Below are 27,126 nucleotides of genomic sequence, written 5' to 3'. Positions count from 1 at the left end.
TCAAAGCATGGGGCTTTCACACGTCAGGTAAACCTGATTACCACTACACAACAAAAGCAGATGCAGCTTTCTTATCTATGTCGTGATAGAACAGTTGTGAATTGAGTAGAAGAAGGGCCCTGATGTGATACTTATTACATGCAGCCTGTAAGATAGTCAAACATGCAGGCTAGGAAGGAAGATGCAAATATCAATGTATTAGAAAAACACCTAAAGGCGAGTGATATGCTTTCATTCATGCATGGCTAGGAAAAATCGCCATACTGTTGCAAACATTCTTACACCACCAACTGGAAATAAATGATTCTGACATTAAACGTAAAGGTGACAATGCATTTGTATCATCACCCTGAGAAGGATCATCTTGGAATTGAGCCGAGGGCCTCTGCACTCAAAGCCAGAAACACTCCACTAAAATAAGATTCCTGTTGGTGCCAACAATTCTCCATGTTAATGCTTGTTCTAGGTGAGCAGTGAACCGATTGCAGGGCTCTTTTGAAAGCAAGGTCTGAGAACCAACAGATACATCCACACGCCGATTACTTTAGTGTTTTGAGAGAATTCCCTTTCTTGGAACGAGATTGCATGAAATAATCTTCAGGGCTTGGACAATTCCATGGCAAAACGGCACCTATCAACATTGTAGCCAACACAATATAACAACTGTTTCTGCCCGGTTTCGAACCGGGGACCTTTCGCGTGTGAGGCGAACGTGATAACCACTACACTACAGAAACAGATACCTACAGTTGATTTTTCTGTAATGAAACTGCTCCGAACTGGCTATTCCATGGGCCTCTGGCTTTAGATTTCTTTCATGCAACCTGCCCGACATCCCTAGCTGAACGCTCGTACATGCCATGCAAGACCAGATGTTTGGTATTAGCTCAGACTGGGCAGGGCTGAAGCATGAGACTCTAGCAAAGAATTATCCACTACTGCAAAGAAAAAATTGATGTTGGTTTTGAAACGCAAACTTCAAAACAACTTGAAAAGAGTACCAAGAAAAGGGCTCGTCCGGGATTTGAACCCGGGACCTCTCGCACCCAAAGCGAGAATCATACCCCTAGACCAACAAGCCCTCAAAATCCTCTTACCTCTCAAAAGCTAATACCGGCTCTAAGCCCGCAATGAAGATCATGCTGGTATCTTTATGATGCTTGGTCTGTGAATACGCATGAAAGTCAGTCTCAACTTACCCTTTCTCAAACGATAGCACTATCATTTACAAGTGTCTCCTTTTATTCCGTCCCAGCTTTGGACACGTCTTACAGGAAGTCAGCCCTTATTTATATATTTCTTCAGTGGCTGAAGCTTAATGAGAAAGAGTAACAAGTTGTTCATAACAACATAAGAAACACATTGTGCATTTTCTCTTAAATACTCCTTCACTTTGTGCCAAAAGAAATACCAAGGTGAATACCTAGGCCACAGATTCAAGCTAAAGATCTTCCTGCTGAATGCAAGGCGCAATAAAAACTGCATATCGCTGGACTAAAGCATTCCTTGCATAGCCTCTAACATCATAACATAACTGAGCTGCTAGCAGCAAGCTAACCAATACCTTTCTGAAATGAGAATGACATGTGCTTATCTGCTCAATCAGTGCTCGATCAGGCTCGATCAGGCGAGATTTAGAAAAGGTGGAAAGGGTCCAAGTGGATGCCCCTTCCTTTTTAGGGTGGGTCCTGCTGACTATCATAGGATTGCTTGTAAAAGTGGCCAGGGTCAGAGGAAAAGCTGCCAACACTTCTTAGCGTTCTCTATAGATGCAGCCATTTTCTGTGACTGTAATTTCGGCCTTTTCCCAGAAGTCTCTATTCTGCCTATGCAAATTAACAAAAGCAGTGCTTATTCCTCACTTGCTCAAATGTCCTTCCTGTCCAGAAAGCTCTGATTAAGCATGCTTATTTTCTTTTTCTGGGATATTTTAAATTGTTTCGCTGTCCAGTCTGTGGCAGTAGAAAGCTGCTTATGATGCCAGGTTTTGATGAATCCCCAAGGTACAAGTACAGAGGAATATATCAGTCTCTAGGATATGGAACTTTTAGCTAACACATCACAATATGTGATGCTTGCCAAGAAAACACTACATTCTGGAGCGCTGATGATCAGAACATTCTGCTCCTGAAGGATAGAAAAGACAGCTTGATTGAAATAAAGTCTGTTTATATTGACGCTCTCTCTCTCCCTATATATACATACATGCATACACACACACACACAGGTATGTCATGCATTTCTTCAGATTTGTTTCAACCATTTACCATTTATTGGAGAATCCCTACTTTTCAAGTGACTGCAAATGAAGTCATCTCTGGCACTTTTTGTGCAAAGTAAGAGACACACATGACACCTTATTATAAAAGTCATCGGTTTCTTTGTTACTGTGTACTTTCAAAGCATGGGGCTTTCACACGTCAGGTAAACCTGATTACCACTACACAACAAAAGCAGATGCAGCTTTCTTATCTATGTCGTGATAGAACAGTTGTGAATTGAGTAGAAGAAGGGCCCTGATGTGATACTTATTACATGCAGCCTGTAAGATAGTCAAACATGCAGGCTAGGAAGGAAGATGCAAATATCAATGTATTAGAAAAACACCTAAAGGCGAGTGATATGCTTTCATTCATGCATGGCTAGGAAAAATCGCCATACTGTTGCAAACATTCTTACACCACCAACTGGAAATAAATGATTCTGACATTAAACGTAAAGGTGAGAATGCATTTGTATCATCACCTTGAGAAGGATCATCTTGGAATTGAGCCGAGGGCCTCTGCACTCAAAGCCAGAAACACTCCACTAAAATAAGATTCCTGTTGGTGCCAACAATTCTCCATGTTAATGCTTGTTCTAGGTGAGCAGTGAACCGATTACAGGGCTCTTTTGAAAGCAAGGTCTGAGAACCAACAGATACATCCACACGCCGATTACTTTAGTGTTTTGAGAGAATTCCCTTTCTTGGAACGAGATTGCATGAAATAATCTTCAGGGCTTGGACAATTCCATGGCAAAACGGCACCTATCAACATTGTAGCCAACACAATATAACAACTGTTTCTGCCCGGTTTCGAACCGGGGACCTTTCGCGTGTGAGGCGAACTTGATAACCACTACACTACAGAAACAGATACCTACAGTTGATTTTTCTGTAATGAAACTGCTCCGAACTGGCTATTCCATGGGCCTCTGGCTTTAGATTTCTTTCATGCAACCTGCCCGACATCCCTAGCTGAACGCTCGTACATGCCATGCAAGACCAGATGTTTGGTATTAGCTCAGACTGGGCAGGGCTGAAGCATGAGACTCTAGCAAAGAATTATCCACTACTGCAAAGAAAAAATTGATGTTGGTTTTGAAACGCAAACTTCAAAACAACTTGAAAAGAGTACCAAGAAAAGGGCTTGTCCGGGATTTGAACCCGGGACCTCTCGCACCCAAAGCGAGAATCATACCCCTAGACCAACGAGCCCTCAAAATTCTCTTACCTCTCAAAAGCTAATACCGGCTCTAAGCCCGCAATGAAGATCATGCTGGTATCTTTATGATGCTTGGTCTGTGAATACGCATGAAAGTCAGTCTCAACTTACCCTTTCTCAAACGATAGCACTATCATTTACAAGTGTCTCCTTTTATTCCGTCCCAGCTTTGGACACGTCTTACAGGAAGTCAGCCCTTATTTATATATTTCTGCAGTGGCTGAAGCTTAATGAGAAAGAGTAACAAGTTGTTCATAACAACATAAGAAACACATTGTGCATTTTCTCTCAAATACTCCTTCACTTTGTGCCAAAAGAAATACCAAGGTGAATACCTAGGCCACAGATTCAAGCTAAAGATCTTCCTGGTGAAGGCAAGGCGCAATAAAAACTGCATATCGCTGGACTAAAGCATTCCTTGCATAGCCTCTAACATCATAACATAACTGAGCTGCTAGCAGCAAGCTAACCAATACCTTTCTGAAATGAGAATGACATGTGCTTATCTGCTCAATCAGTGCTCAATCAGGCTCGATCAGGCGAGATTTAGAAAAGGTGGAAAGGGTCCAAGTGGATGCCCCTTCCTTTTTAGGGTGGGTCCTGCTGACTATCATAGGATTGCTTGTAAAAGTGGCCAGGGTCAGAGGAAAAGCTGCCAACACTTCTTAGCGTTCTCTATAGATGCAGCCATTTTCTGTGACTGTAATTTCGGCCTTTTCCCAGAAGTCTCTATTCTGCCTATGCAAATTAACAAAAGCAGTGCTTATTCCTCACTTGCTCAAATGTCCTTCCTGTCCAGAAACCTCTGATTAAGCATGCTTATTTTCTTTTTCTGGGATATTTTAAATTGTTTCGCTGTCCAGTCTGTGGCAGTAGAAAGCTGCTTATGATGCCAGGTTTTGATGAATCCCCAAGGTACAAGTACAGAGGAATATATCAGTCTCTAGGATATGGAACTTTTAGCTAACACATCACAATATGTGATGCTTGCCAAGAAAACACTACATTCTGGAGCGCTGATGATCAGAACATTCTGCTCCTGAAGGATAGAAAAGACAGCTTGATTGAAATAAAGTCTGTTTATATTGACGCTCTCTCTCTCCCTATATATACATACATGCGTACACACACACACACAGGTATGTCATGCATTTCTTCAGATTTGTTTCAACCATTTACCATTTATTGGAGAATCCCTACTTTTCAAGTGACTGCAAATGAAGTCATCTCTGGCACTTTTTGTGCAAAGTAAGAGACACACATGACACCTTTTTATAAAAGTCATCAGTTTCTTTGTTACTGTGTACTTTCAAAGCATGGGGCTTTCACACGTCAGGTAAACCTGATTACCACTACACAACAAAAGCAGATGCAGCTTTCTTATCTATGTCGTGATAGAACAGTTGTGAATTGAGTAGAAGAAGGGCCCTGATGTGATACTTATTACATGCAGCCTGTAAGATAGTCAAACATGCAGGCTAAGAAGGAAGATGCAAATATCAATGTATTAGAAAAATACCTAAAGGCGAGTGATATGCTTTCATTCATGCATGGCTAGGAAAAATCGCCATACTGTTGCAAACATTCTTACACCACCAACTGGAAATAAATGATTCTGACATTAAACGTAAAGGTGACAATGCATTTGTATCATCACCTTGAGAAGGATCATCTTGGAATTGAGCCGAGGGCCTCTGCACTCAAAGCCAGAAACACTCCACTAAAATAAGATTCCTGTTGGTGCCAACAATTCTCCATGTTAATGCTTGTTCTAGGTGAGCAGTGAACCGATTGCAGGGCTCTTTTGAAAGCAAGGTCTGAGAACCAACAGATACATCCACACGCCGATTACTTTAGTGTTTTGAGAGAATTCCCTTTCTTGGAACGAGATTGCATGAAATAATCTTCAGGGCTTGGACAATTCCATGGCAAAACGGCACCTATCAACATTGTAGCCAACACAATATAACAACTGTTTCTGCCCGGTTTCGAACCGGGGACCTTTCGCGTGTGAGGCGAACGTGATAACCACTACACTACAGAAACAGATACCTACAGTTGATTTTTCTGTAATTAAACTGCTCCGAACTGGCTATTCCATGGGCCTCTGGCTTTAGATTTCTTTCATGCAACCTGCCCGACATCCCTAGCTGAACGCTCGTACATGCCATGCAAGACCAGATGTTTGGTATTAGCTCAGACTGGGCAGGGCTGAAGCATGAGACTCTAGCAAAGAATTATCCACTACTGCAAAGAAAAAATTGATGTTGGTTTTGAAACGCAAACTTCAAAACAACTTGAAAAGAGTACCAAGAAAAGGGCTCGTCCGGGATTTGAACCCGGGACCTCTCGCACCCAAAGCGAGAATCATACCCCTAGACCAACGAGCCCTCAAAATCCTCTTACCTCTCAAAAGCTAATACCGGCTCTAAGCCCGCAATGAAGATCATGCTGGTATCTTTATGATGCTTGGTCTGTGAATACGCATGAAAGTCAGTCTCAACTTACCCTTTCTCAAACGATAGCACTATCATTTACAAGTGTCTCCTTTTATTCCGTCCCAGCTTTGGACACGTCTTACAGGAAGTCAGCCCTTATTTATATATTTCTTCAGTGGCTGAAGCTTAATGAGAAAGAGTAACAAGTTGTTCATAACAACATAAGAAACACATTGTGCATTTTCTCTTAAATACTCCTTCACTTTGTGCCAAAAGAAATACCAAGGTGAATACCTAGGCCACAGATTCAAGCTAAAGATCTTCCTGCTGAATGCAAGGCGCAATAAAAACTGCATATCGCTGGACTAAAGCATTCCTTGCATAGCCTCTAACATCATAACATAACTGAGCTGCTAGCAGCAAGCTAACCAATACCTTTCTGAAATGAGAATGACATGTGCTTATCTGCTCAATCAGTGCTCGATCAGGCTCGATCAGGCGAGATTTAGAAAAGGTGGAAAGGGTCCAAGTGGATGCCCCTTCCTTTTTAGGGTGGGTCCTGCTGACTATCATAGGATTGCTTGTAAAAGTGGCCAGGGTCAGAGGAAAAGCTGCCAACACTTCTTAGCGTTCTCTATAGATGCAGCCATTTTCTGTGACTGTAATTTCGGCCTTTTCCCAGAAGTCTCTATTCTGCCTATGCAAATTAACAAAAGCAGTGCTTATTCCTCACTTGCTCAAATGTCCTTCCTGTCCAGAAAGCTCTGATTAAGCATGCTTATTTTCTTTTTCTGGGATATTTTAAATTGTTTCGCTGTCCAGTCTGTGGCAGTAGAAAGCTGCTTATGATGCCAGGTTTTGATGAATCCCCAAGGTACAAGTACAGAGGAATATATCAGTCTCTAGGATATGGAACTTTTAGCTAACACATCACAATATGTGATGCTTGCCAAGAAAACACTACATTCTGGAGCGCTGATGATCAGAACATTCTGCTCCTGAAGGATAGAAAAGACAGCTTGATTGAAATAAAGTCTGTTTATATTGACGCTCTCTCTCTCCCTATATATACATACATGCATACACACACACACACAGGTATGTCATGCATTTCTTCAGATTTGTTTCAACCATTTACCATTTATTGGAGAATCCCTACTTTTCAAGTGACTGCAAATGAAGTCATCTCTGGCACTTTTTGTGCAAAGTAAGAGACACACATGACACCTTTTTATAAAAGTCATCGGTTTCTTTGTTACTGTGTACTTTCAAAGCATGGGGCTTTCACACGTCAGGTAAACCTGATTACCACTACACAACAAAAGCAGATGCAGCTTTCTTATCTATGTCGTGATAGAACAGTTGTGAATTGAGTAGAAGAAGGGCCCTGATGTGATACTTATTACATGCAGCCTGTAAGATAGTCAAACATGCAGGCTAGGAAGGAAGATGCAAATATCAATGTATTAGAAAAACACCTAAAGGCGAGTGATATGCTTTCATTCATGCATGGCTAGGAAAAATCGCCATACTGTTGCAAACATTCTTACACCACCAACTGGAAATAAATGATTCTGACATTAAACGTAAAGGTGACAATGCATTTGTATCATCACCCTGAGAAGGATCATCTTGGAATTGAGCCGAGGGCCTCTGCACTCAAAGCCAGAAACACTCCACTAAAATAAGATTCCTGTTGGTGCCAACAATTCTCCATGTTAATGCTTGTTCTAGGTGAGCAGTGAACCGATTGCAGGGCTCTTTTGAAAGCAAGGTCTGAGAACCAACAGATACATCCACACGCCGATTACTTTAGTGTTTTGAGAGAATTCCCTTTCTTGGAACGAGATTGCATGAAATAATCTTCAGGGCTTGGACAATTCCATGGCAAAACGGCACCTATCAACATTGTAGCCAACACAATATAACAACTGTTTCTGCCCGGTTTCGAACCGGGGACCTTTCGCGTGTGAGGCGAACGTGATAACCACTACACTACAGAAACAGATACCTACAGTTGATTTTTCTGTAATGAAACTGCTCCGAACTGGCTATTCCATGGGCCTCTGGCTTTAGATTTCTTTCATGCAACCTGCCCGACATCCCTAGCTGAACGCTCGTACATGCCATGCAAGACCAGATGTTTGGTATTAGCTCAGACTGGGCAGGGCTGAAGCATGAGACTCTAGCAAAGAATTATCCACTACTGCAAAGAAAAAATTGATGTTGGTTTTGAAACGCAAACTTCAAAACAACTTGAAAAGAGTACCAAGAAAAGGGCTCGTCCGGGATTTGAACCCGGGACCTCTCGCACCCAAAGCGAGAATCATACCCCTAGACCAACGAGCCCTCAAAATCCTCTTACCTCTCAAAAGCTAATACCGGCTCTAAGCCCGCAATGAAGATCATGCTGGTATCTTTATGATGCTTGGTCTGTGAATACGCATGAAAGTCAGTCTCAACTTACCCTTTCTCAAACGATAGCACTATCATTTACAAGTGTCTCCTTTTATTCCGTCCCAGCTTTGGACACGTCTTACAGGAAGTCAGCCCTTATTTATATATTTCTTCAGTGGCTGAAGCTTAATGAGAAAGAGTAACAAGTTGTTCATAACAACATAAGAAACACATTGTGCATTTTCTCTTAAATACTCCTTCACTTTGTGCCAAAAGAAATACCAAGGTGAATACCTAGGCCACAGATTCAAGCTAAAGATCTTCCTGCTGAATGCAAGGCGCATTAAAAACTGCATATCGCTGGACTAAAGCATTCCTTGCATAGCCTCTAACATCATAACATAACTGAGCTGCTAGCAGCAAGCTAACCAATACCTTTCTGAAATGAGAATGACATGTGCTTATCTGCTCAATCAGTGCTCAATCAGGCTCGATCAGGCGAGATTTAGAAAAGGTGGAAAGGGTCCAAGTGGATGCCCCTTCCTTTTTAGGGTGGGTCCTGCTGACTATCATAGGATTGCTTGTAAAAGTGGCCAGGGTCAGAGGAAAAGCTGCCAACACTTCTTAGCGTTCTCTATAGATGCAGCCATTTTCTGTGACTGTAATTTCGGCCTTTTCCCAGAAGTCTCTATTCTGCCTATGCAAATTAACAAAAGCAGTGCTTATTCCTCACTTGCTCAAATGTCCTTCCTGTCCAGAAAGCTCTGATTAAGCATGCTTATTTTCTTTTTCTGGGATATTTTAAATTGTTTCGCTGTCCAGTCTGTGGCAGTAGAAAGCTGCTTATGATGCCAGGTTTTGATGAATCCCCAAGGTACAAGTACAGAGGAATATATCAGTCTCTAGGATATGGAACTTTTAGCTAACACATCACAATATGTGATGCTTGCCAAGAAAACACTACATTCTGGAGCGCTGATGATCAGAACATTCTGCTCCTGAAGGATAGAAAAGACAGCTTGATTGAAATAAAGTCTGTTTATATTGACGCTCTCTCTCTCCCTATATATACATACATGCATACACACACACACACAGGTATGTCATGCATTTCTTCAGATTTGTTTCAACCATTTACCATTTATTGGAGAATCCCTACTTTTCAAGTGACTGCAAATGAAGTCATCTCTGGCACTTTTTGTGCAAAGTAAGAGACACACATGACACCTTTTTATAAAAGTCATCGGTTTCTTTGTTACTGTGTACTTTCAAAGCATGGGGCTTTCACACGTCAGGTAAACCTGATTACCACTACACAACAAAAGCAGATGCAGCTTTCTTATCTATGTCGTGATAGAACAGTTGTGAATTGAGTAGAAGAAGGGCCCTGATGTGATACTTATTACATGCAGCCTGTAAGATAGTCAAACATGCAGGCTAGGAAGGAAGATGCAAATATCAATGTATTAGAAAAACACCTAAAGGCGAGTGATATGCTTTCATTCATGCATGGCTAGGAAAAATCGCCATACTGTTGCAAACATTCTTACACCACCAACTGGAAATAAATGATTCTGACATTAAACGTAAAGGTGAGAATGCATTTGTATCATCACCTTGAGAAGGATCATCTTGGAATTGAGCCGAGGGCCTCTGCACTCAAAGCCAGAAACACTCCACTAAAATAAGATTCCTGTTGGTGCCAACAATTCTCCATGTTAATGCTTGTTCTAGGTGAGCAGTGAACCGATTACAGGGCTCTTTTGAAAGCAAGGTCTGAGAACCAACAGATACATCCACACGCCGATTACTTTAGTGTTTTGAGAGAATTCCCTTTCTTGGAACGAGATTGCATGAAATAATCTTCAGGGCTTGGACAATTCCATGGCAAAACGGCACCTATCAACATTGTAGCCAACACAATATAACAACTGTTTCTGCCCGGTTTCGAACCGGGGACCTTTCGCGTGTGAGGCGAACTTGATAACCACTACACTACAGAAACAGATACCTACAGTTGATTTTTCTGTAATGAAACTGCTCCGAACTGGCTATTCCATGGGCCTCTGGCTTTAGATTTCTTTCATGCAACCTGCCCGACATCCCTAGCTGAACGCTCGTACATGCCATGCAAGACCAGATGTTTGGTATTAGCTCAGACTGGGCAGGGCTGAAGCATGAGACTCTAGCAAAGAATTATCCACTACTGCAAAGAAAAAATTGATGTTGGTTTTGAAACGCAAACTTCAAAACAACTTGAAAAGAGTACCAAGAAAAGGGCTTGTCCGGGATTTGAACCCGGGACCTCTCGCACCCAAAGCGAGAATCATACCCCTAGACCAACGAGCCCTCAAAATTCTCTTACCTCTCAAAAGCTAATACCGGCTCTAAGCCCGCAATGAAGATCATGCTGGTATCTTTATGATGCTTGGTCTGTGAATACGCATGAAAGTCAGTCTCAACTTACCCTTTCTCAAACGATAGCACTATCATTTACAAGTGTCTCCTTTTATTCCGTCCCAGCTTTGGACACGTCTTACAGGAAGTCAGCCCTTATTTATATATTTCTGCAGTGGCTGAAGCTTAATGAGAAAGAGTAACAAGTTGTTCATAACAACATAAGAAACACATTGTGCATTTTCTCTCAAATACTCCTTCACTTTGTGCCAAAAGAAATACCAAGGTGAATACCTAGGCCACAGATTCAAGCTAAAGATCTTCCTGGTGAAGGCAAGGCGCAATAAAAACTGCATATCGCTGGACTAAAGCATTCCTTGCATAGCCTCTAACATCATAACATAACTGAGCTGCTAGCAGCAAGCTAACCAATACCTTTCTGAAATGAGAATGACATGTGCTTATCTGCTCAATCAGTGCTCAATCAGGCTCGATCAGGCGAGATTTAGAAAAGGTGGAAAGGGTCCAAGTGGATGCCCCTTCCTTTTTAGGGTGGGTCCTGCTGACTATCATAGGATTGCTTGTAAAAGTGGCCAGGGTCAGAGGAAAAGCTGCCAACACTTCTTAGCGTTCTCTATAGATGCAGCCATTTTCTGTGACTGTAATTTCGGCCTTTTCCCAGAAGTCTCTATTCTGCCTATGCAAATTAACAAAAGCAGTGCTTATTCCTCACTTGCTCAAATGTCCTTCCTGTCCAGAAAGCTCTGATTAAGCATGCTTATTTTCTTTTTCTGGGATATTTTAAATTGTTTCGCTGTCCAGTCTGTGGCAGTAGAAAGCTGCTTATGATGCCAGGTTTTGATGAATCCCCAAGGTACAAGTACAGAGGAATATATCAGTCTCTAGGATATGGAACTTTTAGCTAACACATCACAATATGTGATGCTTGCCAAGAAAACACTACATTCTGGAGCGCTGATGATCAGAACATTCTGCTCCTGAAGGATAGAAAAGACAGCTTGATTGAAATAAAGTCTGTTTATATTGACGCTCTCTCTCTCCCTATATATACATACATGCGTACACACACACACACAGGTATGTCATGCATTTCTTCAGATTTGTTTCAACCATTTACCATTTATTGGAGAATCCCTATTTTTCAAGTGACTGCAAATGAAGTCATCTCTGGCACTTTTTGTGCAAAGTAAGAGACACACATGACACCTTTTTATAAAAGTCATCAGTTTCTTTGTTACTGTGTACTTTCAAAGCATGGGGCTTTCACACGTCAGGTAAACCTGATTACCACTACACAACAAAAGCAGATGCAGCTTTCTTATCTATGTCGTGATAGAACAGTTGTGAATTGAGTAGAAGAAGGGCCCTGATGTGATACTTATTACATGCAGCCTGTAAGATAGTCAAACATGCAGGCTAAGAAGGAAGATGCAAATATCAATGTATTAGAAAAACACCTAAAGGCGAGTGATATGCTTTCATTCATGCATGGCTAGGAAAAATCGCCATACTGTTGCAAACATTCTTACACCACCAACTGGAAATAAATGATTCTGACATTAAACGTAAAGGTGACAATGCATTTGTATCATCACCTTGAGAAGGATCATCTTGGAATTGAGCCGAGGGCCTCTGCACTCAAAGCCAGAAACACTCCACTAAAATAAGATTCCTGTTGGTGCCAACAATTCTCCATGTTAATGCTTGTTCTAGGTGAGCAGTGAACCGATTGCAGGGCTCTTTTGAAAGCAAGGTCTGAGAACCAACAGATACATCCACACGCCGATTACTTTAGTGTTTTGAGAGAATTCCCTTTCTTGGAACGAGATTGCATGAAATAATCTTCAGGGCTTGGACAATTCCATGGCAAAACGGCACCTATCAACATTGTAGCCAACACAATATAACAACTGTTTCTGCCCGGTTTCGAACCGGGGACCTTTCGCGTGTGAGGCGAACGTGATAACCACTACACTACAGAAACAGATACCTACAGTTGATTTTTCTGTAATTAAACTGCTCCGAACTGGCTATTCCATGGGCCTCTGGCTTTAGATTTCTTTCATGCAACCTGCCCGACATCCCTAGCTGAACGCTCGTACATGCCATGCAAGACCAGATGTTTGGTATTAGCTCAGACTGGGCAGGGCTGAAGCATGAGACTCTAGCAAAGAATTATCCACTACTGCAAAGAAAAAATTGATGTTGGTTTTGAAACGCAAACTTCAAAACAACTTGAAAAGAGTACCAAGAAAAGGGCTCGTCCGGGATTTGAACCCGGGACCTCTCGCACCCAAAGCGAGAATCATACCCCTAGACCAACGAGCCCTCAAAATCCTCTTACCTCTCAAAAGCTAATACCGGCTCTAAGCCCGCAATGAAGATCATGCTGGTATCTTTATGATGCTTGGTCTGTGAATACGCATGAAAGTCAGTCTCAACTTACCCTTTCTCAAACGATAGCACTATCATTTACAAGTGTCTCCTTTTATTCCGTCCCAGCTTTGGACACGTCTTACAGGAAGTCAGCCCTTATTTATATATTTCTTCAGTGGCTGAAGCTTAATGAGAAAGAGTAACAAGTTGTTCATAACAACATAAGAAACACATTGTGCATTTTCTCTTAAATACTCCTTCACTTTGTGCCAAAAGAAATACCAAGGTGAATACCTAGGCCACAGATTCAAGCTAAAGATCTTCCTGCTGAATGCAAGGCGCAATAAAAACTGCATATCGCTGGACTAAAGCATTCCTTGCATAGCCTCTAACATCATAACATAACTGAGCTGCTAGCAGCAAGCTAACCAATACCTTTCTGAAATGAGAATGACATGTGCTTATCTGCTCAATCAGTGCTCAATCAGGCTCGATCAGGCGAGATTTAGAAAAGGTGGAAAGGGTCCAAGTGGATGCCCCTTCCTTTTTAGGGTGGGTCCTGCTGACTATCATAGGATTGCTTGTAAAAGTGGCCAGGGTCAGAGGAAAAGCTGCCAACACTTCTTAGCGTTCTCTATAGATGCAGCCATTTTCTGTGACTGTAATTTCGGCCTTTTCCCAGAAGTCTCTATTCTGCCTATGCAAATTAACAAAAGCAGTGCTTATTCCTCACTTGCTCAAATGTCCTTCCTGTCCAGAAAGCTCTGATTAAGCATGCTTATTTTCTTTTTCTGGGATATTTTAAATTGTTTCGCTGTCCAGTCTGTGGCAGTAGAAAGCTGCTTATGATGCCAGGTTTTGATGAATCCCCAAGGTACAAGTACAGAGGAATATATCAGTCTCTAGGATATGGAACTTTTAGCTAACACATCACAATATGTGATGCTTGCCAAGAAAACACTACATTCTGGAGCGCTGATGATCAGAACATTCTGCTCCTGAAGGATAGAAAAGACAGCTTGATTGAAATAAAGTCTGTTTATATTGACGCTCTCTCTCTCCCTATATATACATACATGCATACACACACACACACAGGTATGTCATGCATTTCTTCAGATTTGTTTCAACCATTTACCATTTATTGGAGAATCCCTACTTTTCAAGTGACTGCAAATGAAGTCATCTCTGGCACTTTTTGTGCAAAGTAAGAGACACACATGACACCTTTTTATAAAAGTCATCGGTTTCTTTGTTACTGTGTACTTTCAAAGCATGGGGCTTTCACACGTCAGGTAAACCTGATTACCACTACACAACAAAAGCAGATGCAGCTTTCTTATCTATGTCGTGATAGAACAGTTGTGAATTGAGTAGAAGAAGGGCCCTGATGTGATACTTATTACATGCAGCCTGTAAGATAGTCAAACATGCAGGCTAGGAAGGAAGATGCAAATATCAATGTATTAGAAAAACACCTAAAGGCGAGTGATATGCTTTCATTCATGCATGGCTAGGAAAAATCGCCATACTGTTGCAAACATTCTTACACCACCAACTGGAAATAAATGATTCTGACATTAAACGTAAAGGTGACAATGCATTTGTATCATCACCCTGAGAAGGATCATCTTGGAATTGAGCCGAGGGCCTCTGCACTCAAAGCCAGAAACACTCCACTAAAATAAGATTCCTGTTGGTGCCAACAATTCTCCATGTTAATGCTTGTTCTAGGTGAGCAGTGAACCGATTGCAGGGCTCTTTTGAAAGCAAGGTCTGAGAACCAACAGATACATCCACACGCCGATTACTTTAGTGTTTTGAGAGAATTCCCTTTCTTGGAACGAGATTGCATGAAATAATCTTCAGGGCTTGGACAATTCCATGGCAAAACGGCACCTATCAACATTGTAGCCAACACAATATAACAACTGTTTCTGCCCGGTTTCGAACCGGGGACCTTTCGCGTGTGAGGCGAACGTGATAACCACTACACTACAGAAACAGATACCTACAGTTGATTTTTCTGTAATGAAACTGCTCCGAACTGGCTATTCCATGGGCCTCTGGCTTTAGATTTCTTTCATGCAACCTGCCCGACATCCCTAGCTGAACGCTCGTACATGCCATGCAAGACCAGATGTTTGGTATTAGCTCAGACTGGGCAGGGCTGAAGCATGAGACTCTAGCAAAGAATTATCCACTACTGCAAAGAAAAAATTGATGTTGGTTTTGAAACGCAAACTTCAAAACAACTTGAAAAGAGTACCAAGAAAAGGGCTCGTCCGGGATTTGAACCCGGGACCTCTCGCACCCAAAGCGAGAATCATACCCCTAGACCAACGAGCCCTCAAAATCCTCTTACCTCTCAAAAGCTAATACCGGCTCTAAGCCCGCAATGAAGATCATGCTGGTATCTTTATGATGCTTGGTCTGTGAATACGCATGAAAGTCAGTCTCAACTTACCCTTTCTCAAACGATAGCACTATCATTTACAAGTGTCTCCTTTTATTCCGTCCCAGCTTTGGACACGTCTTACAGGAAGTCAGCCCTTATTTATATATTTCTTCAGTGGCTGAAGCTTAATGAGAAAGAGTAACAAGTTGTTCATAACAACATAAGAAACACATTGTGCATTTTCTCTTAAATACTCCTTCACTTTGTGCCAAAAGAAATACCAAGGTGAATACCTAGGCCACAGATTCAAGCTAAAGATCTTCCTGCTGAATGCAAGGCGCATTAAAAACTGCATATCGCTGGACTAAAGCATTCCTTGCATAGCCTCTAACATCATAACATAACTGAGCTGCTAGCAGCAAGCTAACCAATACCTTTCTGAAATGAGAATGACATGTGCTTATCTGCTCAATCAGTGCTCAATCAGGCTCGATCAGGCGAGATTTAGAAAAGGTGGAAAGGGTCCAAGTGGATGCCCCTTCCTTTTTAGGGTGGGTCCTGCTGACTATCATAGGATTGCTTGTAAAAGTGGCCAGGGTCAGAGGAAAAGCTGCCAACACTTCTTAGCGTTCTCTATAGATGCAGCCATTTTCTGTGACTGTAATTTCGGCCTTTTCCCAGAAGTCTCTATTCTGCCTATGCAAATTAACAAAAGCAGTGCTTATTCCTCACTTGCTCAAATGTCCTTCCTGTCCAGAAAGCTCTGATTAAGCATGCTTATTTTCTTTTTCTGGGATATTTTAAATTGTTTCGCTGTCCAGTCTGTGGCAGTAGAAAGCTGCTTATGATGCCAGGTTTTGATGAATCCCCAAGGTACAAGTACAGAGGAATATATCAGTCTCTAGGATATGGAACTTTTAGCTAACACATCACAATATGTGATGCTTGCCAAGAAAACACTACATTCTGGAGCGCTGATGATCAGAACATTCTGCTCCTGAAGGATAGAAAAGACAGCTTGATTGAAATAAAGTCTGTTTATATTGACGCTCTCTCTCTCCCTATATATACATACATGCATACACACACACACACAGGTATGTCATGCATTTCTTCAGATTTGTTTCAACCATTTACCATTTATTGGAGAATCCCTACTTTTCAAGTGACTGCAAATGAAGTCATCTCTGGCACTTTTTGTGCAAAGTAAGAGACACACATGACACCTTTTTATAAAAGTCATCGGTTTCTTTGTTACTGTGTACTTTCAAAGCATGGGGCTTTCACACGTCAGGTAAACCTGATTACCACTACACAACAAAAGCAGATGCAGCTTTCTTATCTATGTCGTGATAGAACAGTTGTGAATTGAGTAGAAGAAGGGCCCTGATGTGATACTTATTACATGCAGCCTGTAAGATAGTCAAACATGCAGGCTAGGAAGGAAGATGCAAATATCAATGTATTAGAAAAACACCTAAAGGCGAGTGATATGCTTTCATTCATGCATGGCTAGGAAAAATCGCCATACTGTTGCAAACATTCTTACACCACCAACTGGAAATAAATGATTCTGACATTAAACGTAAAGGTGACAATGCATTTGTATCATCACCCTGAGAAGGATCATCTTGGAATTGAGCCGAGGGCCTCTGCACTCAAAGCCAGAAACACTCCACTAAAATAAGATTCCTGTTGGTGCCAACAATTCTCCATGTTAATGCTTGTTCTAGGTGAGCAGTGAACCGATTGCAGGGCTCTTTTGAAAGCAAGGTCTGAGAACCAACAGATACATCCACACGCCGATTACTTTAGTGTTTTGAGAGAATTCCCTTTCTTGGAACGAGATTGCATGAAATAATCTTCAGGGCTTGGACAATTCCATGGCAAAACGGCACCTATCAACATTGTAGCCAACACAATATAACAACTGTTTCTGCCCGGTTTCGAACCGGGGACCTTTCGCGTGTGAGGCGAACGTGATAACCACTACACTACAGAAACAGATACCTACAGTTGATTTTTCTGTAATGAAACTGCTCCGAACTGGCTATTCCATGGGCCTCTGGCTTTAGATTTCTTTCATGCAACCTGCCCGACATCCCTAGCTGAACGCTCGTACATGCCATGCAAGACCAGATGTTTGGTATTAGCTCAGACTGGGCAGGGCTGAAGCATGAGACTCTAGCAAAGAATTATCCACTACTGCAAAGAAAAAATTGATGTTGGTTTTGAAACGCAAACTTCAAAACAACTTGAAAAGAGTACCAAGAAAAGGGCTCGTCCGGGATTTGAACCCGGGACCTCTCGCACCCAAAGCGAGAATCATACCCCTAGACCAACAAGCCCTCAAAATCCTCTTACCTCTCAAAAGCTAATACCGGCTCTAAGCCCGCAATGAAGATCATGCTGGTATCTTTATGATGCTTGGTCTGTGAATACGCATGAAAGTCAGTCTCAACTTACCCTTTCTCAAACGATAGCACTATCATTTACAAGTGTCTCCTTTTATTCCGTCCCAGCTTTGGACACGTCTTACAGGAAGTCAGCCCTTATTTATATATTTCTTCAGTGGCTGAAGCTTAATGAGAAAGAGTAACAAGTTGTTCATAACAACATAAGAAACACATTGTGCATTTTCTCTTAAATACTCCTTCACTTTGTGCCAAAAGAAATACCAAGGTGAATACCTAGGCCACAGATTCAAGCTAAAGATCTTCCTGCTGAATGCAAGGCGCAATAAAAACTGCATATCGCTGGACTAAAGCATTCCTTGCATAGCCTCTAACATCATAACATAACTGAGCTGCTAGCAGCAAGCTAACCAATACCTTTCTGAAATGAGAATGACATGTGCTTATCTGCTCAATCAGTGCTCGATCAGGCTCGATCAGGCGAGATTTAGAAAAGGTGGAAAGGGTCCAAGTGGATGCCCCTTCCTTTTTAGGGTGGGTCCTGCTGACTATCATAGGATTGCTTGTAAAAGTGGCCAGGGTCAGAGGAAAAGCTGCCAACACTTCTTAGCGTTCTCTATAGATGCAGCCATTTTCTGTGACTGTAATTTCGGCCTTTTCCCAGAAGTCTCTATTCTGCCTATGCAAATTAACAAAAGCAGTGCTTATTCCTCACTTGCTCAAATGTCCTTCCTGTCCAGAAAGCTCTGATTAAGCATGCTTATTTTCTTTTTCTGGGATATTTTAAATTGTTTCGCTGTCCAGTCTGTGGCAGTAGAAAGCTGCTTATGATGCCAGGTTTTGATGAATCCCCAAGGTACAAGTACAGAGGAATATATCAGTCTCTAGGATATGGAACTTTTAGCTAACACATCACAATATGTGATGCTTGCCAAGAAAACACTACATTCTGGAGCGCTGATGATCAGAACATTCTGCTCCTGAAGGATAGAAAAGACAGCTTGATTGAAATAAAGTCTGTTTATATTGACGCTCTCTCTCTCCCTATATATACATACATGCATACACACACACACACAGGTATGTCATGCATTTCTTCAGATTTGTTTCAACCATTTACCATTTATTGGAGAATCCCTACTTTTCAAGTGACTGCAAATGAAGTCATCTCTGGCACTTTTTGTGCAAAGTAAGAGACACACATGACACCTTATTATAAAAGTCATCGGTTTCTTTGTTACTGTGTACTTTCAAAGCATGGGGCTTTCACACGTCAGGTAAACCTGATTACCACTACACAACAAAAGCAGATGCAGCTTTCTTATCTATGTCGTGATAGAACAGTTGTGAATTGAGTAGAAGAAGGGCCCTGATGTGATACTTATTACATGCAGCCTGTAAGATAGTCAAACATGCAGGCTAGGAAGGAAGATGCAAATATCAATGTATTAGAAAAACACCTAAAGGCGAGTGATATGCTTTCATTCATGCATGGCTAGGAAAAATCGCCATACTGTTGCAAACATTCTTACACCACCAACTGGAAATAAATGATTCTGACATTAAACGTAAAGGTGAGAATGCATTTGTATCATCACCTTGAGAAGGATCATCTTGGAATTGAGCCGAGGGCCTCTGCACTCAAAGCCAGAAACACTCCACTAAAATAAGATTCCTGTTGGTGCCAACAATTCTCCATGTTAATGCTTGTTCTAGGTGAGCAGTGAACCGATTACAGGGCTCTTTTGAAAGCAAGGTCTGAGAACCAACAGATACATCCACACGCCGATTACTTTAGTGTTTTGAGAGAATTCCCTTTCTTGGAACGAGATTGCATGAAATAATCTTCAGGGCTTGGACAATTCCATGGCAAAACGGCACCTATCAACATTGTAGCCAACACAATATAACAACTGTTTCTGCCCGGTTTCGAACCGGGGACCTTTCGCGTGTGAGGCGAACTTGATAACCACTACACTACAGAAACAGATACCTACAGTTGATTTTTCTGTAATGAAACTGCTCCGAACTGGCTATTCCATGGGCCTCTGGCTTTAGATTTCTTTCATGCAACCTGCCCGACATCCCTAGCTGAACGCTCGTACATGCCATGCAAGACCAGATGTTTGGTATTAGCTCAGACTGGGCAGGGCTGAAGCATGAGACTCTAGCAAAGAATTATCCACTACTGCAAAGAAAAAATTGATGTTGGTTTTGAAACGCAAACTTCAAAACAACTTGAAAAGAGTACCAAGAAAAGGGCTTGTCCGGGATTTGAACCCGGGACCTCTCGCACCCAAAGCGAGAATCATACCCCTAGACCAACGAGCCCTCAAAATTCTCTTACCTCTCAAAAGCTAATACCGGCTCTAAGCCCGCAATGAAGATCATGCTGGTATCTTTATGATGCTTGGTCTGTGAATACGCATGAAAGTCAGTCTCAACTTACCCTTTCTCAAACGATAGCACTATCATTTACAAGTGTCTCCTTTTATTCCGTCCCAGCTTTGGACACGTCTTACAGGAAGTCAGCCCTTATTTATATATTTCTGCAGTGGCTGAAGCTTAATGAGAAAGAGTAACAAGTTGTTCATAACAACATAAGAAACACATTGTGCATTTTCTCTCAAATACTCCTTCACTTTGTGCCAAAAGAAATACCAAGGTGAATACCTAGGCCACAGATTCAAGCTAAAGATCTTCCTGGTGAAGGCAAGGCGCAATAAAAACTGCATATCGCTGGACTAAAGCATTCCTTGCATAGCCTCTAACATCATAACATAACTGAGCTGCTAGCAGCAAGCTAACCAATACCTTTCTGAAATGAGAATGACATGTGCTTATCTGCTCAATCAGTGCTCAATCAGGCTCGATCAGGCGAGATTTAGAAAAGGTGGAAAGGGTCCAAGTGGATGCCCCTTCCTTTTTAGGGTGGGTCCTGCTGACTATCATAGGATTGCTTGTAAAAGTGGCCAGGGTCAGAGGAAAAGCTGCCAACACTTCTTAGCGTTCTCTATAGATGCAGCCATTTTCTGTGACTGTAATTTCGGCCTTTTCCCAGAAGTCTCTATTCTGCCTATGCAAATTAACAAAAGCAGTGCTTATTCCTCACTTGCTCAAATGTCCTTCCTGTCCAGAAAGCTCTGATTAAGCATGCTTATTTTCTTTTTCTGGGATATTTTAAATTGTTTCGCTGTCCAGTCTGTGGCAGTAGAAAGCTGCTTATGATGCCAGGTTTTGATGAATCCCCAAGGTACAAGTACAGAGGAATATATCAGTCTCTAGGATATGGAACTTTTAGCTAACACATCACAATATGTGATGCTTGCCAAGAAAACACTACATTCTGGAGCGCTGATGATCAGAACATTCTGCTCCTGAAGGATAGAAAAGACAGCTTGATTGAAATAAAGTCTGTTTATATTGACGCTCTCTCTCTCCCTATATATACATACATGCGTACACACACACACACAGGTATGTCATGCATTTCTTCAGATTTGTTTCAACCATTTACCATTTATTGGAGAATCCCTATTTTTCAAGTGACTGCAAATGAAGTCATCTCTGGCACTTTTTGTGCAAAGTAAGAGACACACATGACACCTTTTTATAAAAGTCATCAGTTTCTTTGTTACTGTGTACTTTCAAAGCATGGGGCTTTCACACGTCAGGTAAACCTGATTACCACTACACAACAAAAGCAGATGCAGCTTTCTTATCTATGTCGTGATAGAACAGTTGTGAATTGAGTAGAAGAAGGGCCCTGATGTGATACTTATTACATGCAGCCTGTAAGATAGTCAAACATGCAGGCTAAGAAGGAAGATGCAAATATCAATGTATTAGAAAAACACCTAAAGGCGAGTGATATGCTTTCATTCATGCATGGCTAGGAAAAATCGCCATACTGTTGCAAACATTCTTACACCACCAACTGGAAATAAATGATTCTGACATTAAACGTAAAGGTGACAATGCATTTGTATCATCACCTTGAGAAGGATCATCTTGGAATTGAGCCGAGGGCCTCTGCACTCAAAGCCAGAAACACTCCACTAAAATAAGATTCCTGTTGGTGCCAACAATTCTCCATGTTAATGCTTGTTCTAGGTGAGCAGTGAACCGATTGCAGGGCTCTTTTGAAAGCAAGGTCTGAGAACCAACAGATACATCCACACGCCGATTACTTTAGTGTTTTGAGAGAATTCCCTTTCTTGGAACGAGATTGCATGAAATAATCTTCAGGGCTTGGACAATTCCATGGCAAAACGGCACCTATCAACATTGTAGCCAACACAATATAACAACTGTTTCTGCCCGGTTTCGAACCGGGGACCTTTCGCGTGTGAGGCGAACGTGATAACCACTACACTACAGAAACAGATACCTACAGTTGATTTTTCTGTAATTAAACTGCTCCGAACTGGCTATTCCATGGGCCTCTGGCTTTAGATTTCTTTCATGCAACCTGCCCGACATCCCTAGCTGAACGCTCGTACATGCCATGCAAGACCAGATGTTTGGTATTAGCTCAGACTGGGCAGGGCTGAAGCATGAGACTCTAGCAAAGAATTATCCACTACTGCAAAGAAAAAATTGATGTTGGTTTTGAAACGCAAACTTCAAAACAACTTGAAAAGAGTACCAAGAAAAGGGCTCGTCCGGGATTTGAACCCGGGACCTCTCGCACCCAAAGCGAGAATCATACCCCTAGACCAACGAGCCCTCAAAATCCTCTTACCTCTCAAAAGCTAATACCGGCTCTAAGCCCGCAATGAAGATCATGCTGGTATCTTTATGATGCTTGGTCTGTGAATACGCATGAAAGTCAGTCTCAACTTACCCTTTCTCAAACGATAGCACTATCATTTACAAGTGTCTCCTTTTATTCCGTCCCAGCTTTGGACACGTCTTACAGGAAGTCAGCCCTTATTTATATATTTCTTCAGTGGCTGAAGCTTAATGAGAAAGAGTAACAAGTTGTTCATAACAACATAAGAAACACATTGTGCATTTTCTCTTAAATACTCCTTCACTTTGTGCCAAAAGAAATACCAAGGTGAATACCTAGGCCACAGATTCAAGCTAAAGATCTTCCTGCTGAATGCAAGGCGCAATAAAAACTGCATATCGCTGGACTAAAGCATTCCTTGCATAGCCTCTAACATCATAACATAACTGAGCTGCTAGCAGCAAGCTAACCAATACCTTTCTGAAATGAGAATGACATGTGCTTATCTGCTCAATCAGTGCTCAATCAGGCTCGATCAGGCGAGATTTAGAAAAGGTGGAAAGGGTCCAAGTGGATGCCCCTTCCTTTTTAGGGTGGGTCCTGCTGACTATCATAGGATTGCTTGTAAAAGTGGCCAGGGTCAGAGGAAAAGCTGCCAACACTTCTTAGCGTTCTCTATAGATGCAGCCATTTTCTGTGACTGTAATTTCGGCCTTTTCCCAGAAGTCTCTATTCTGCCTATGCAAATTAACAAAAGCAGTGCTTATTCCTCACTTGCTCAAATGTCCTTCCTGTCCAGAAAGCTCTGATTAAGCATGCTTATTTTCTTTTTCTGGGATATTTTAAATTGTTTCGCTGTCCAGTCTGTGGCAGTAGAAAGCTGCTTATGATGCCAGGTTTTGATGAATCCCCAAGGTACAAGTACAGAGGAATATATCAGTCTCTAGGATATGGAACTTTTAGCTAACACATCACAATATGTGATGCTTGCCAAGAAAACACTACATTCTGGAGCGCTGATGATCAGAACATTCTGCTCCTGAAGGATAGAAAAGACAGCTTGATTGAAATAAAGTCTGTTTATATTGACGCTCTCTCTCTCCCTATATATACATACATGCATACACACACACACACAGGTATGTCATGCATTTCTTCAGATTTGTTTCAACCATTTACCATTTATTGGAGAATCCCTACTTTTCAAGTGACTGCAAATGAAGTCATCTCTGGCACTTTTTGTGCAAAGTAAGAGACACACATGACACCTTATTATAAAAGTCATCGGTTTCTTTGTTACTGTGTACTTTCAAAGCATGGGGCTTTCACACGTCAGGTAAACCTGATTACCACTACACAACAAAAGCAGATGCAGCTTTCTTATCTATGTCGTGATAGAACAGTTGTGAATTGAGTAGAAGAAGGGCCCTGATGTGATACTTATTACATGCAGCCTGTAAGATAGTCAAACATGCAGGCTAGGAAGGAAGATGCAAATATCAATGTATTAGAAAAACACCTAAAGGCGAGTGATATGCTTTCATTCATGCATGGCTAGGAAAAATCGCCATACTGTTGCAAACATTCTTACACCACCAACTGGAAATAAATGATTCTGACATTAAACGTAAAGGTGAGAATGCATTTGTATCATCACCTTGAGAAGGATCATCTTGGAATTGAGCCGAGGGCCTCTGCACTCAAAGCCAGAAACACTCCACTAAAATAAGATTCCTGTTGGTGCCAACAATTCTCCATGTTAATGCTTGTTCTAGGTGAGCAGTGAACCGATTACAGGGCTCTTTTGAAAGCAAGGTCTGAGAACCAACAGATACATCCACACGCCGATTACTTTAGTGTTTTGAGAGAATTCCCTTTCTTGGAACGAGATTGCATGAAATAATCTTCAGGGCTTGGACAATTCCATGGCAAAACGGCACCTATCAACATTGTAGCCAACACAATATAACAACTGTTTCTGCCCGGTTTCGAACCGGGGACCTTTCGCGTGTGAGGCGAACTTGATAACCACTACACTACAGAAACAGATACCTACAGTTGATTTTTCTGTAATGAAACTGCTCCGAACTGGCTATTCCATGGGCCTCTGGCTTTAGATTTCTTTCATGCAACCTGCCCGACATCCCTAGCTGAACGCTCGTACATGCCATGCAAGACCAGATGTTTGGTATTAGCTCAGACTGGGCAGGGCTGAAGCATGAGACTCTAGCAAAGAATTATCCACTACTGCAAAGAAAAAATTGATGTTGGTTTTGAAACGCAAACTTCAAAACAACTTGAAAAGAGTACCAAGAAAAGGGCTTGTCCGGGATTTGAACCCGGGACCTCTCGCACCCAAAGCGAGAATCATACCCCTAGACCAACGAGCCCTCAAAATTCTCTTACCTCTCAAAAGCTAATACCGGCTCTAAGCCCGCAATGAAGATCATGCTGGTATCTTTATGATGCTTGGTCTGTGAATACGCATGAAAGTCAGTCTCAACTTACCCTTTCTCAAACGATAGCACTATCATTTACAAGTGTCTCCTTTTATTCCGTCCCAGCTTTGGACACGTCTTACAGGAAGTCAGCCCTTATTTATATATTTCTGCAGTGGCTGAAGCTTAATGAGAAAGAGTAACAAGTTGTTCATAACAACATAAGAAACACATTGTGCATTTTCTCTCAAATACTCCTTCACTTTGTGCCAAAAGAAATACCAAGGTGAATACCTAGGCCACAGATTCAAGCTAAAGATCTTCCTGGTGAAGGCAAGGCGCAATAAAAACTGCATATCGCTGGACTAAAGCATTCCTTGCATAGCCTCTAACATCATAACATAACTGAGCTGCTAGCAGCAAGCTAACCAATACCTTTCTGAAATGAGAATGACATGTGCTTATCTGCTCAATCAGTGCTCAATCAGGCTCGATCAGGCGAGATTTAGAAAAGGTGGAAAGGGTCCAAGTGGATGCCCCTTCCTTTTTAGGGTGGGTCCTGCTGACTATCATAGGATTGCTTGTAAAAGTGGCCAGGGTCAGAGGAAAAGCTGCCAACACTTCTTAGCGTTCTCTATAGATGCAGCCATTTTCTGTGACTGTAATTTCGGCCTTTTCCCAGAAGTCTCTATTCTGCCTATGCAAATTAACAAAAGCAGTGCTTATTCCTCACTTGCTCAAATGTCCTTCCTGTCCAGAAAGCTCTGATTAAGCATGCTTATTTTCTTTTTCTGGGATATTTTAAATTGTTTCGCTGTCCAGTCTGTGGCAGTAGAAAGCTGCTTATGATGCCAGGTTTTGATGAATCCCCAAGGTACAAGTACAGAGGAATATATCAGTCTCTAGGATATGGAACTTTTAGCTAACACATCACAATATGTGATGCTTGCCAAGAAAACACTACATTCTGGAGCGCTGATGATCAGAACATTCTGCTCCTGAAGGATAGAAAAGACAGCTTGATTGAAATAAAGTCTGTTTATATTGACGCTCTCTCTCTCCCTATATATACATACATGCGTACACACACACACACAGGTATGTCATGCATTTCTTCAGATTTGTTTCAACCATTTACCATTTATTGGAGAATCCCTATTTTTCAAGTGACTGCAAATGAAGTCATCTCTGGCACTTTTTGTGCAAAGTAAGAGACACACATGACACCTTTTTATAAAAGTCATCAGTTTCTTTGTTACTGTGTACTTTCAAAGCATGGGGCTTTCACACGTCAGGTAAACCTGATTACCACTACACAACAAAAGCAGATGCAGCTTTCTTATCTATGTCGTGATAGAACAGTTGTGAATTGAGTAGAAGAAGGGCCCTGATGTGATACTTATTACATGCAGCCTGTAAGATAGTCAAACATGCAGGCTAAGAAGGAAGATGCAAATATCAATGTATTAGAAAAACACCTAAAGGCGAGTGATATGCTTTCATTCATGCATGGCTAGGAAAAATCGCCATACTGTTGCAAACATTCTTACACCACCAACTGGAAATAAATGATTCTGACATTAAACGTAAAGGTGACAATGCATTTGTATCATCACCTTGAGAAGGATCATCTTGGAATTGAGCCGAGGGCCTCTGCACTCAAAGCCAGAAACACTCCACTAAAATAAGATTCCTGTTGGTGCCAACAATTCTCCATGTTAATGCTTGTTCTAGGTGAGCAGTGAACCGATTGCAGGGCTCTTTTGAAAGCAAGGTCTGAGAACCAACAGATACATCCACACGCCGATTACTTTAGTGTTTTGAGAGAATTCCCTTTCTTGGAACGAGATTGCATGAAATAATCTTCAGGGCTTGGACAATTCCATGGCAAAACGGCACCTATCAACATTGTAGCCAACACAATATAACAACTGTTTCTGCCCGGTTTCGAACCGGGGACCTTTCGCGTGTGAGGCGAACGTGATAACCACTACACTACAGAAACAGATACCTACAGTTGATTTTTC

The 27,126-nt window shown here is 41.7% G+C and overlaps 13 non-coding genes across 13 annotated transcripts; all 13 read right to left on the bottom strand.

Annotated features, from left to right (window-relative positions):
* Positions 1-664: 664 nt before the first annotated feature.
* Positions 665-737, bottom strand: TRNAV-CAC (transfer RNA valine (anticodon CAC)). Its single transcript has one exon. It is a non-coding gene; the product is annotated as a tRNA-Val (tRNA).
* A 4,721-nt stretch (positions 738-5,458) lies between these two features.
* Positions 5,459-5,531, bottom strand: TRNAV-CAC (transfer RNA valine (anticodon CAC)). Its single transcript has one exon. It is a non-coding gene; the product is annotated as a tRNA-Val (tRNA).
* A 272-nt stretch (positions 5,532-5,803) lies between these two features.
* Positions 5,804-5,875, bottom strand: TRNAP-UGG (transfer RNA proline (anticodon UGG)). Its single transcript has one exon. It is a non-coding gene; the product is annotated as a tRNA-Pro (tRNA).
* A 1,980-nt stretch (positions 5,876-7,855) lies between these two features.
* TRNAV-CAC (transfer RNA valine (anticodon CAC)) lies at positions 7,856-7,928 on the bottom strand. Its single transcript has one exon. It is a non-coding gene; the product is annotated as a tRNA-Val (tRNA).
* Positions 7,929-8,200: 272 nt separating this feature from the next.
* Positions 8,201-8,272, bottom strand: TRNAP-UGG (transfer RNA proline (anticodon UGG)). Its single transcript has one exon. It is a non-coding gene; the product is annotated as a tRNA-Pro (tRNA).
* Positions 8,273-12,649: 4,377 nt separating this feature from the next.
* On the bottom strand, positions 12,650-12,722 carry TRNAV-CAC (transfer RNA valine (anticodon CAC)). The gene has a single exon. It is a non-coding gene; the product is annotated as a tRNA-Val (tRNA).
* A 272-nt stretch (positions 12,723-12,994) lies between these two features.
* On the bottom strand, positions 12,995-13,066 carry TRNAP-UGG (transfer RNA proline (anticodon UGG)). The gene has a single exon. It is a non-coding gene; the product is annotated as a tRNA-Pro (tRNA).
* A 1,980-nt stretch (positions 13,067-15,046) lies between these two features.
* Positions 15,047-15,119, bottom strand: TRNAV-CAC (transfer RNA valine (anticodon CAC)). The gene has a single exon. It is a non-coding gene; the product is annotated as a tRNA-Val (tRNA).
* A 272-nt stretch (positions 15,120-15,391) lies between these two features.
* On the bottom strand, positions 15,392-15,463 carry TRNAP-UGG (transfer RNA proline (anticodon UGG)). Its single transcript has one exon. It is a non-coding gene; the product is annotated as a tRNA-Pro (tRNA).
* Positions 15,464-17,443: 1,980 nt separating this feature from the next.
* TRNAV-CAC (transfer RNA valine (anticodon CAC)) lies at positions 17,444-17,516 on the bottom strand. The gene has a single exon. It is a non-coding gene; the product is annotated as a tRNA-Val (tRNA).
* Positions 17,517-22,237: 4,721 nt separating this feature from the next.
* TRNAV-CAC (transfer RNA valine (anticodon CAC)) lies at positions 22,238-22,310 on the bottom strand. The gene has a single exon. It is a non-coding gene; the product is annotated as a tRNA-Val (tRNA).
* A 272-nt stretch (positions 22,311-22,582) lies between these two features.
* On the bottom strand, positions 22,583-22,654 carry TRNAP-UGG (transfer RNA proline (anticodon UGG)). Its single transcript has one exon. It is a non-coding gene; the product is annotated as a tRNA-Pro (tRNA).
* A 4,377-nt stretch (positions 22,655-27,031) lies between these two features.
* On the bottom strand, positions 27,032-27,104 carry TRNAV-CAC (transfer RNA valine (anticodon CAC)). Its single transcript has one exon. It is a non-coding gene; the product is annotated as a tRNA-Val (tRNA).
* Between the last annotated feature and the right edge of the window lie 22 nt (positions 27,105-27,126).

The sequence above is a fragment of the Triturus cristatus genome, chromosome 8, assembly GCF_964204655.1.
Source record: "Triturus cristatus chromosome 8, aTriCri1.1, whole genome shotgun sequence".
Classification (NCBI taxonomy): domain Eukaryota; kingdom Metazoa; phylum Chordata; class Amphibia; order Caudata; family Salamandridae; genus Triturus; species Triturus cristatus.
The sequence above is the reverse complement of the archived record's forward strand: the minus strand, read 5'-3'. Positions and strand labels throughout refer to the sequence as shown.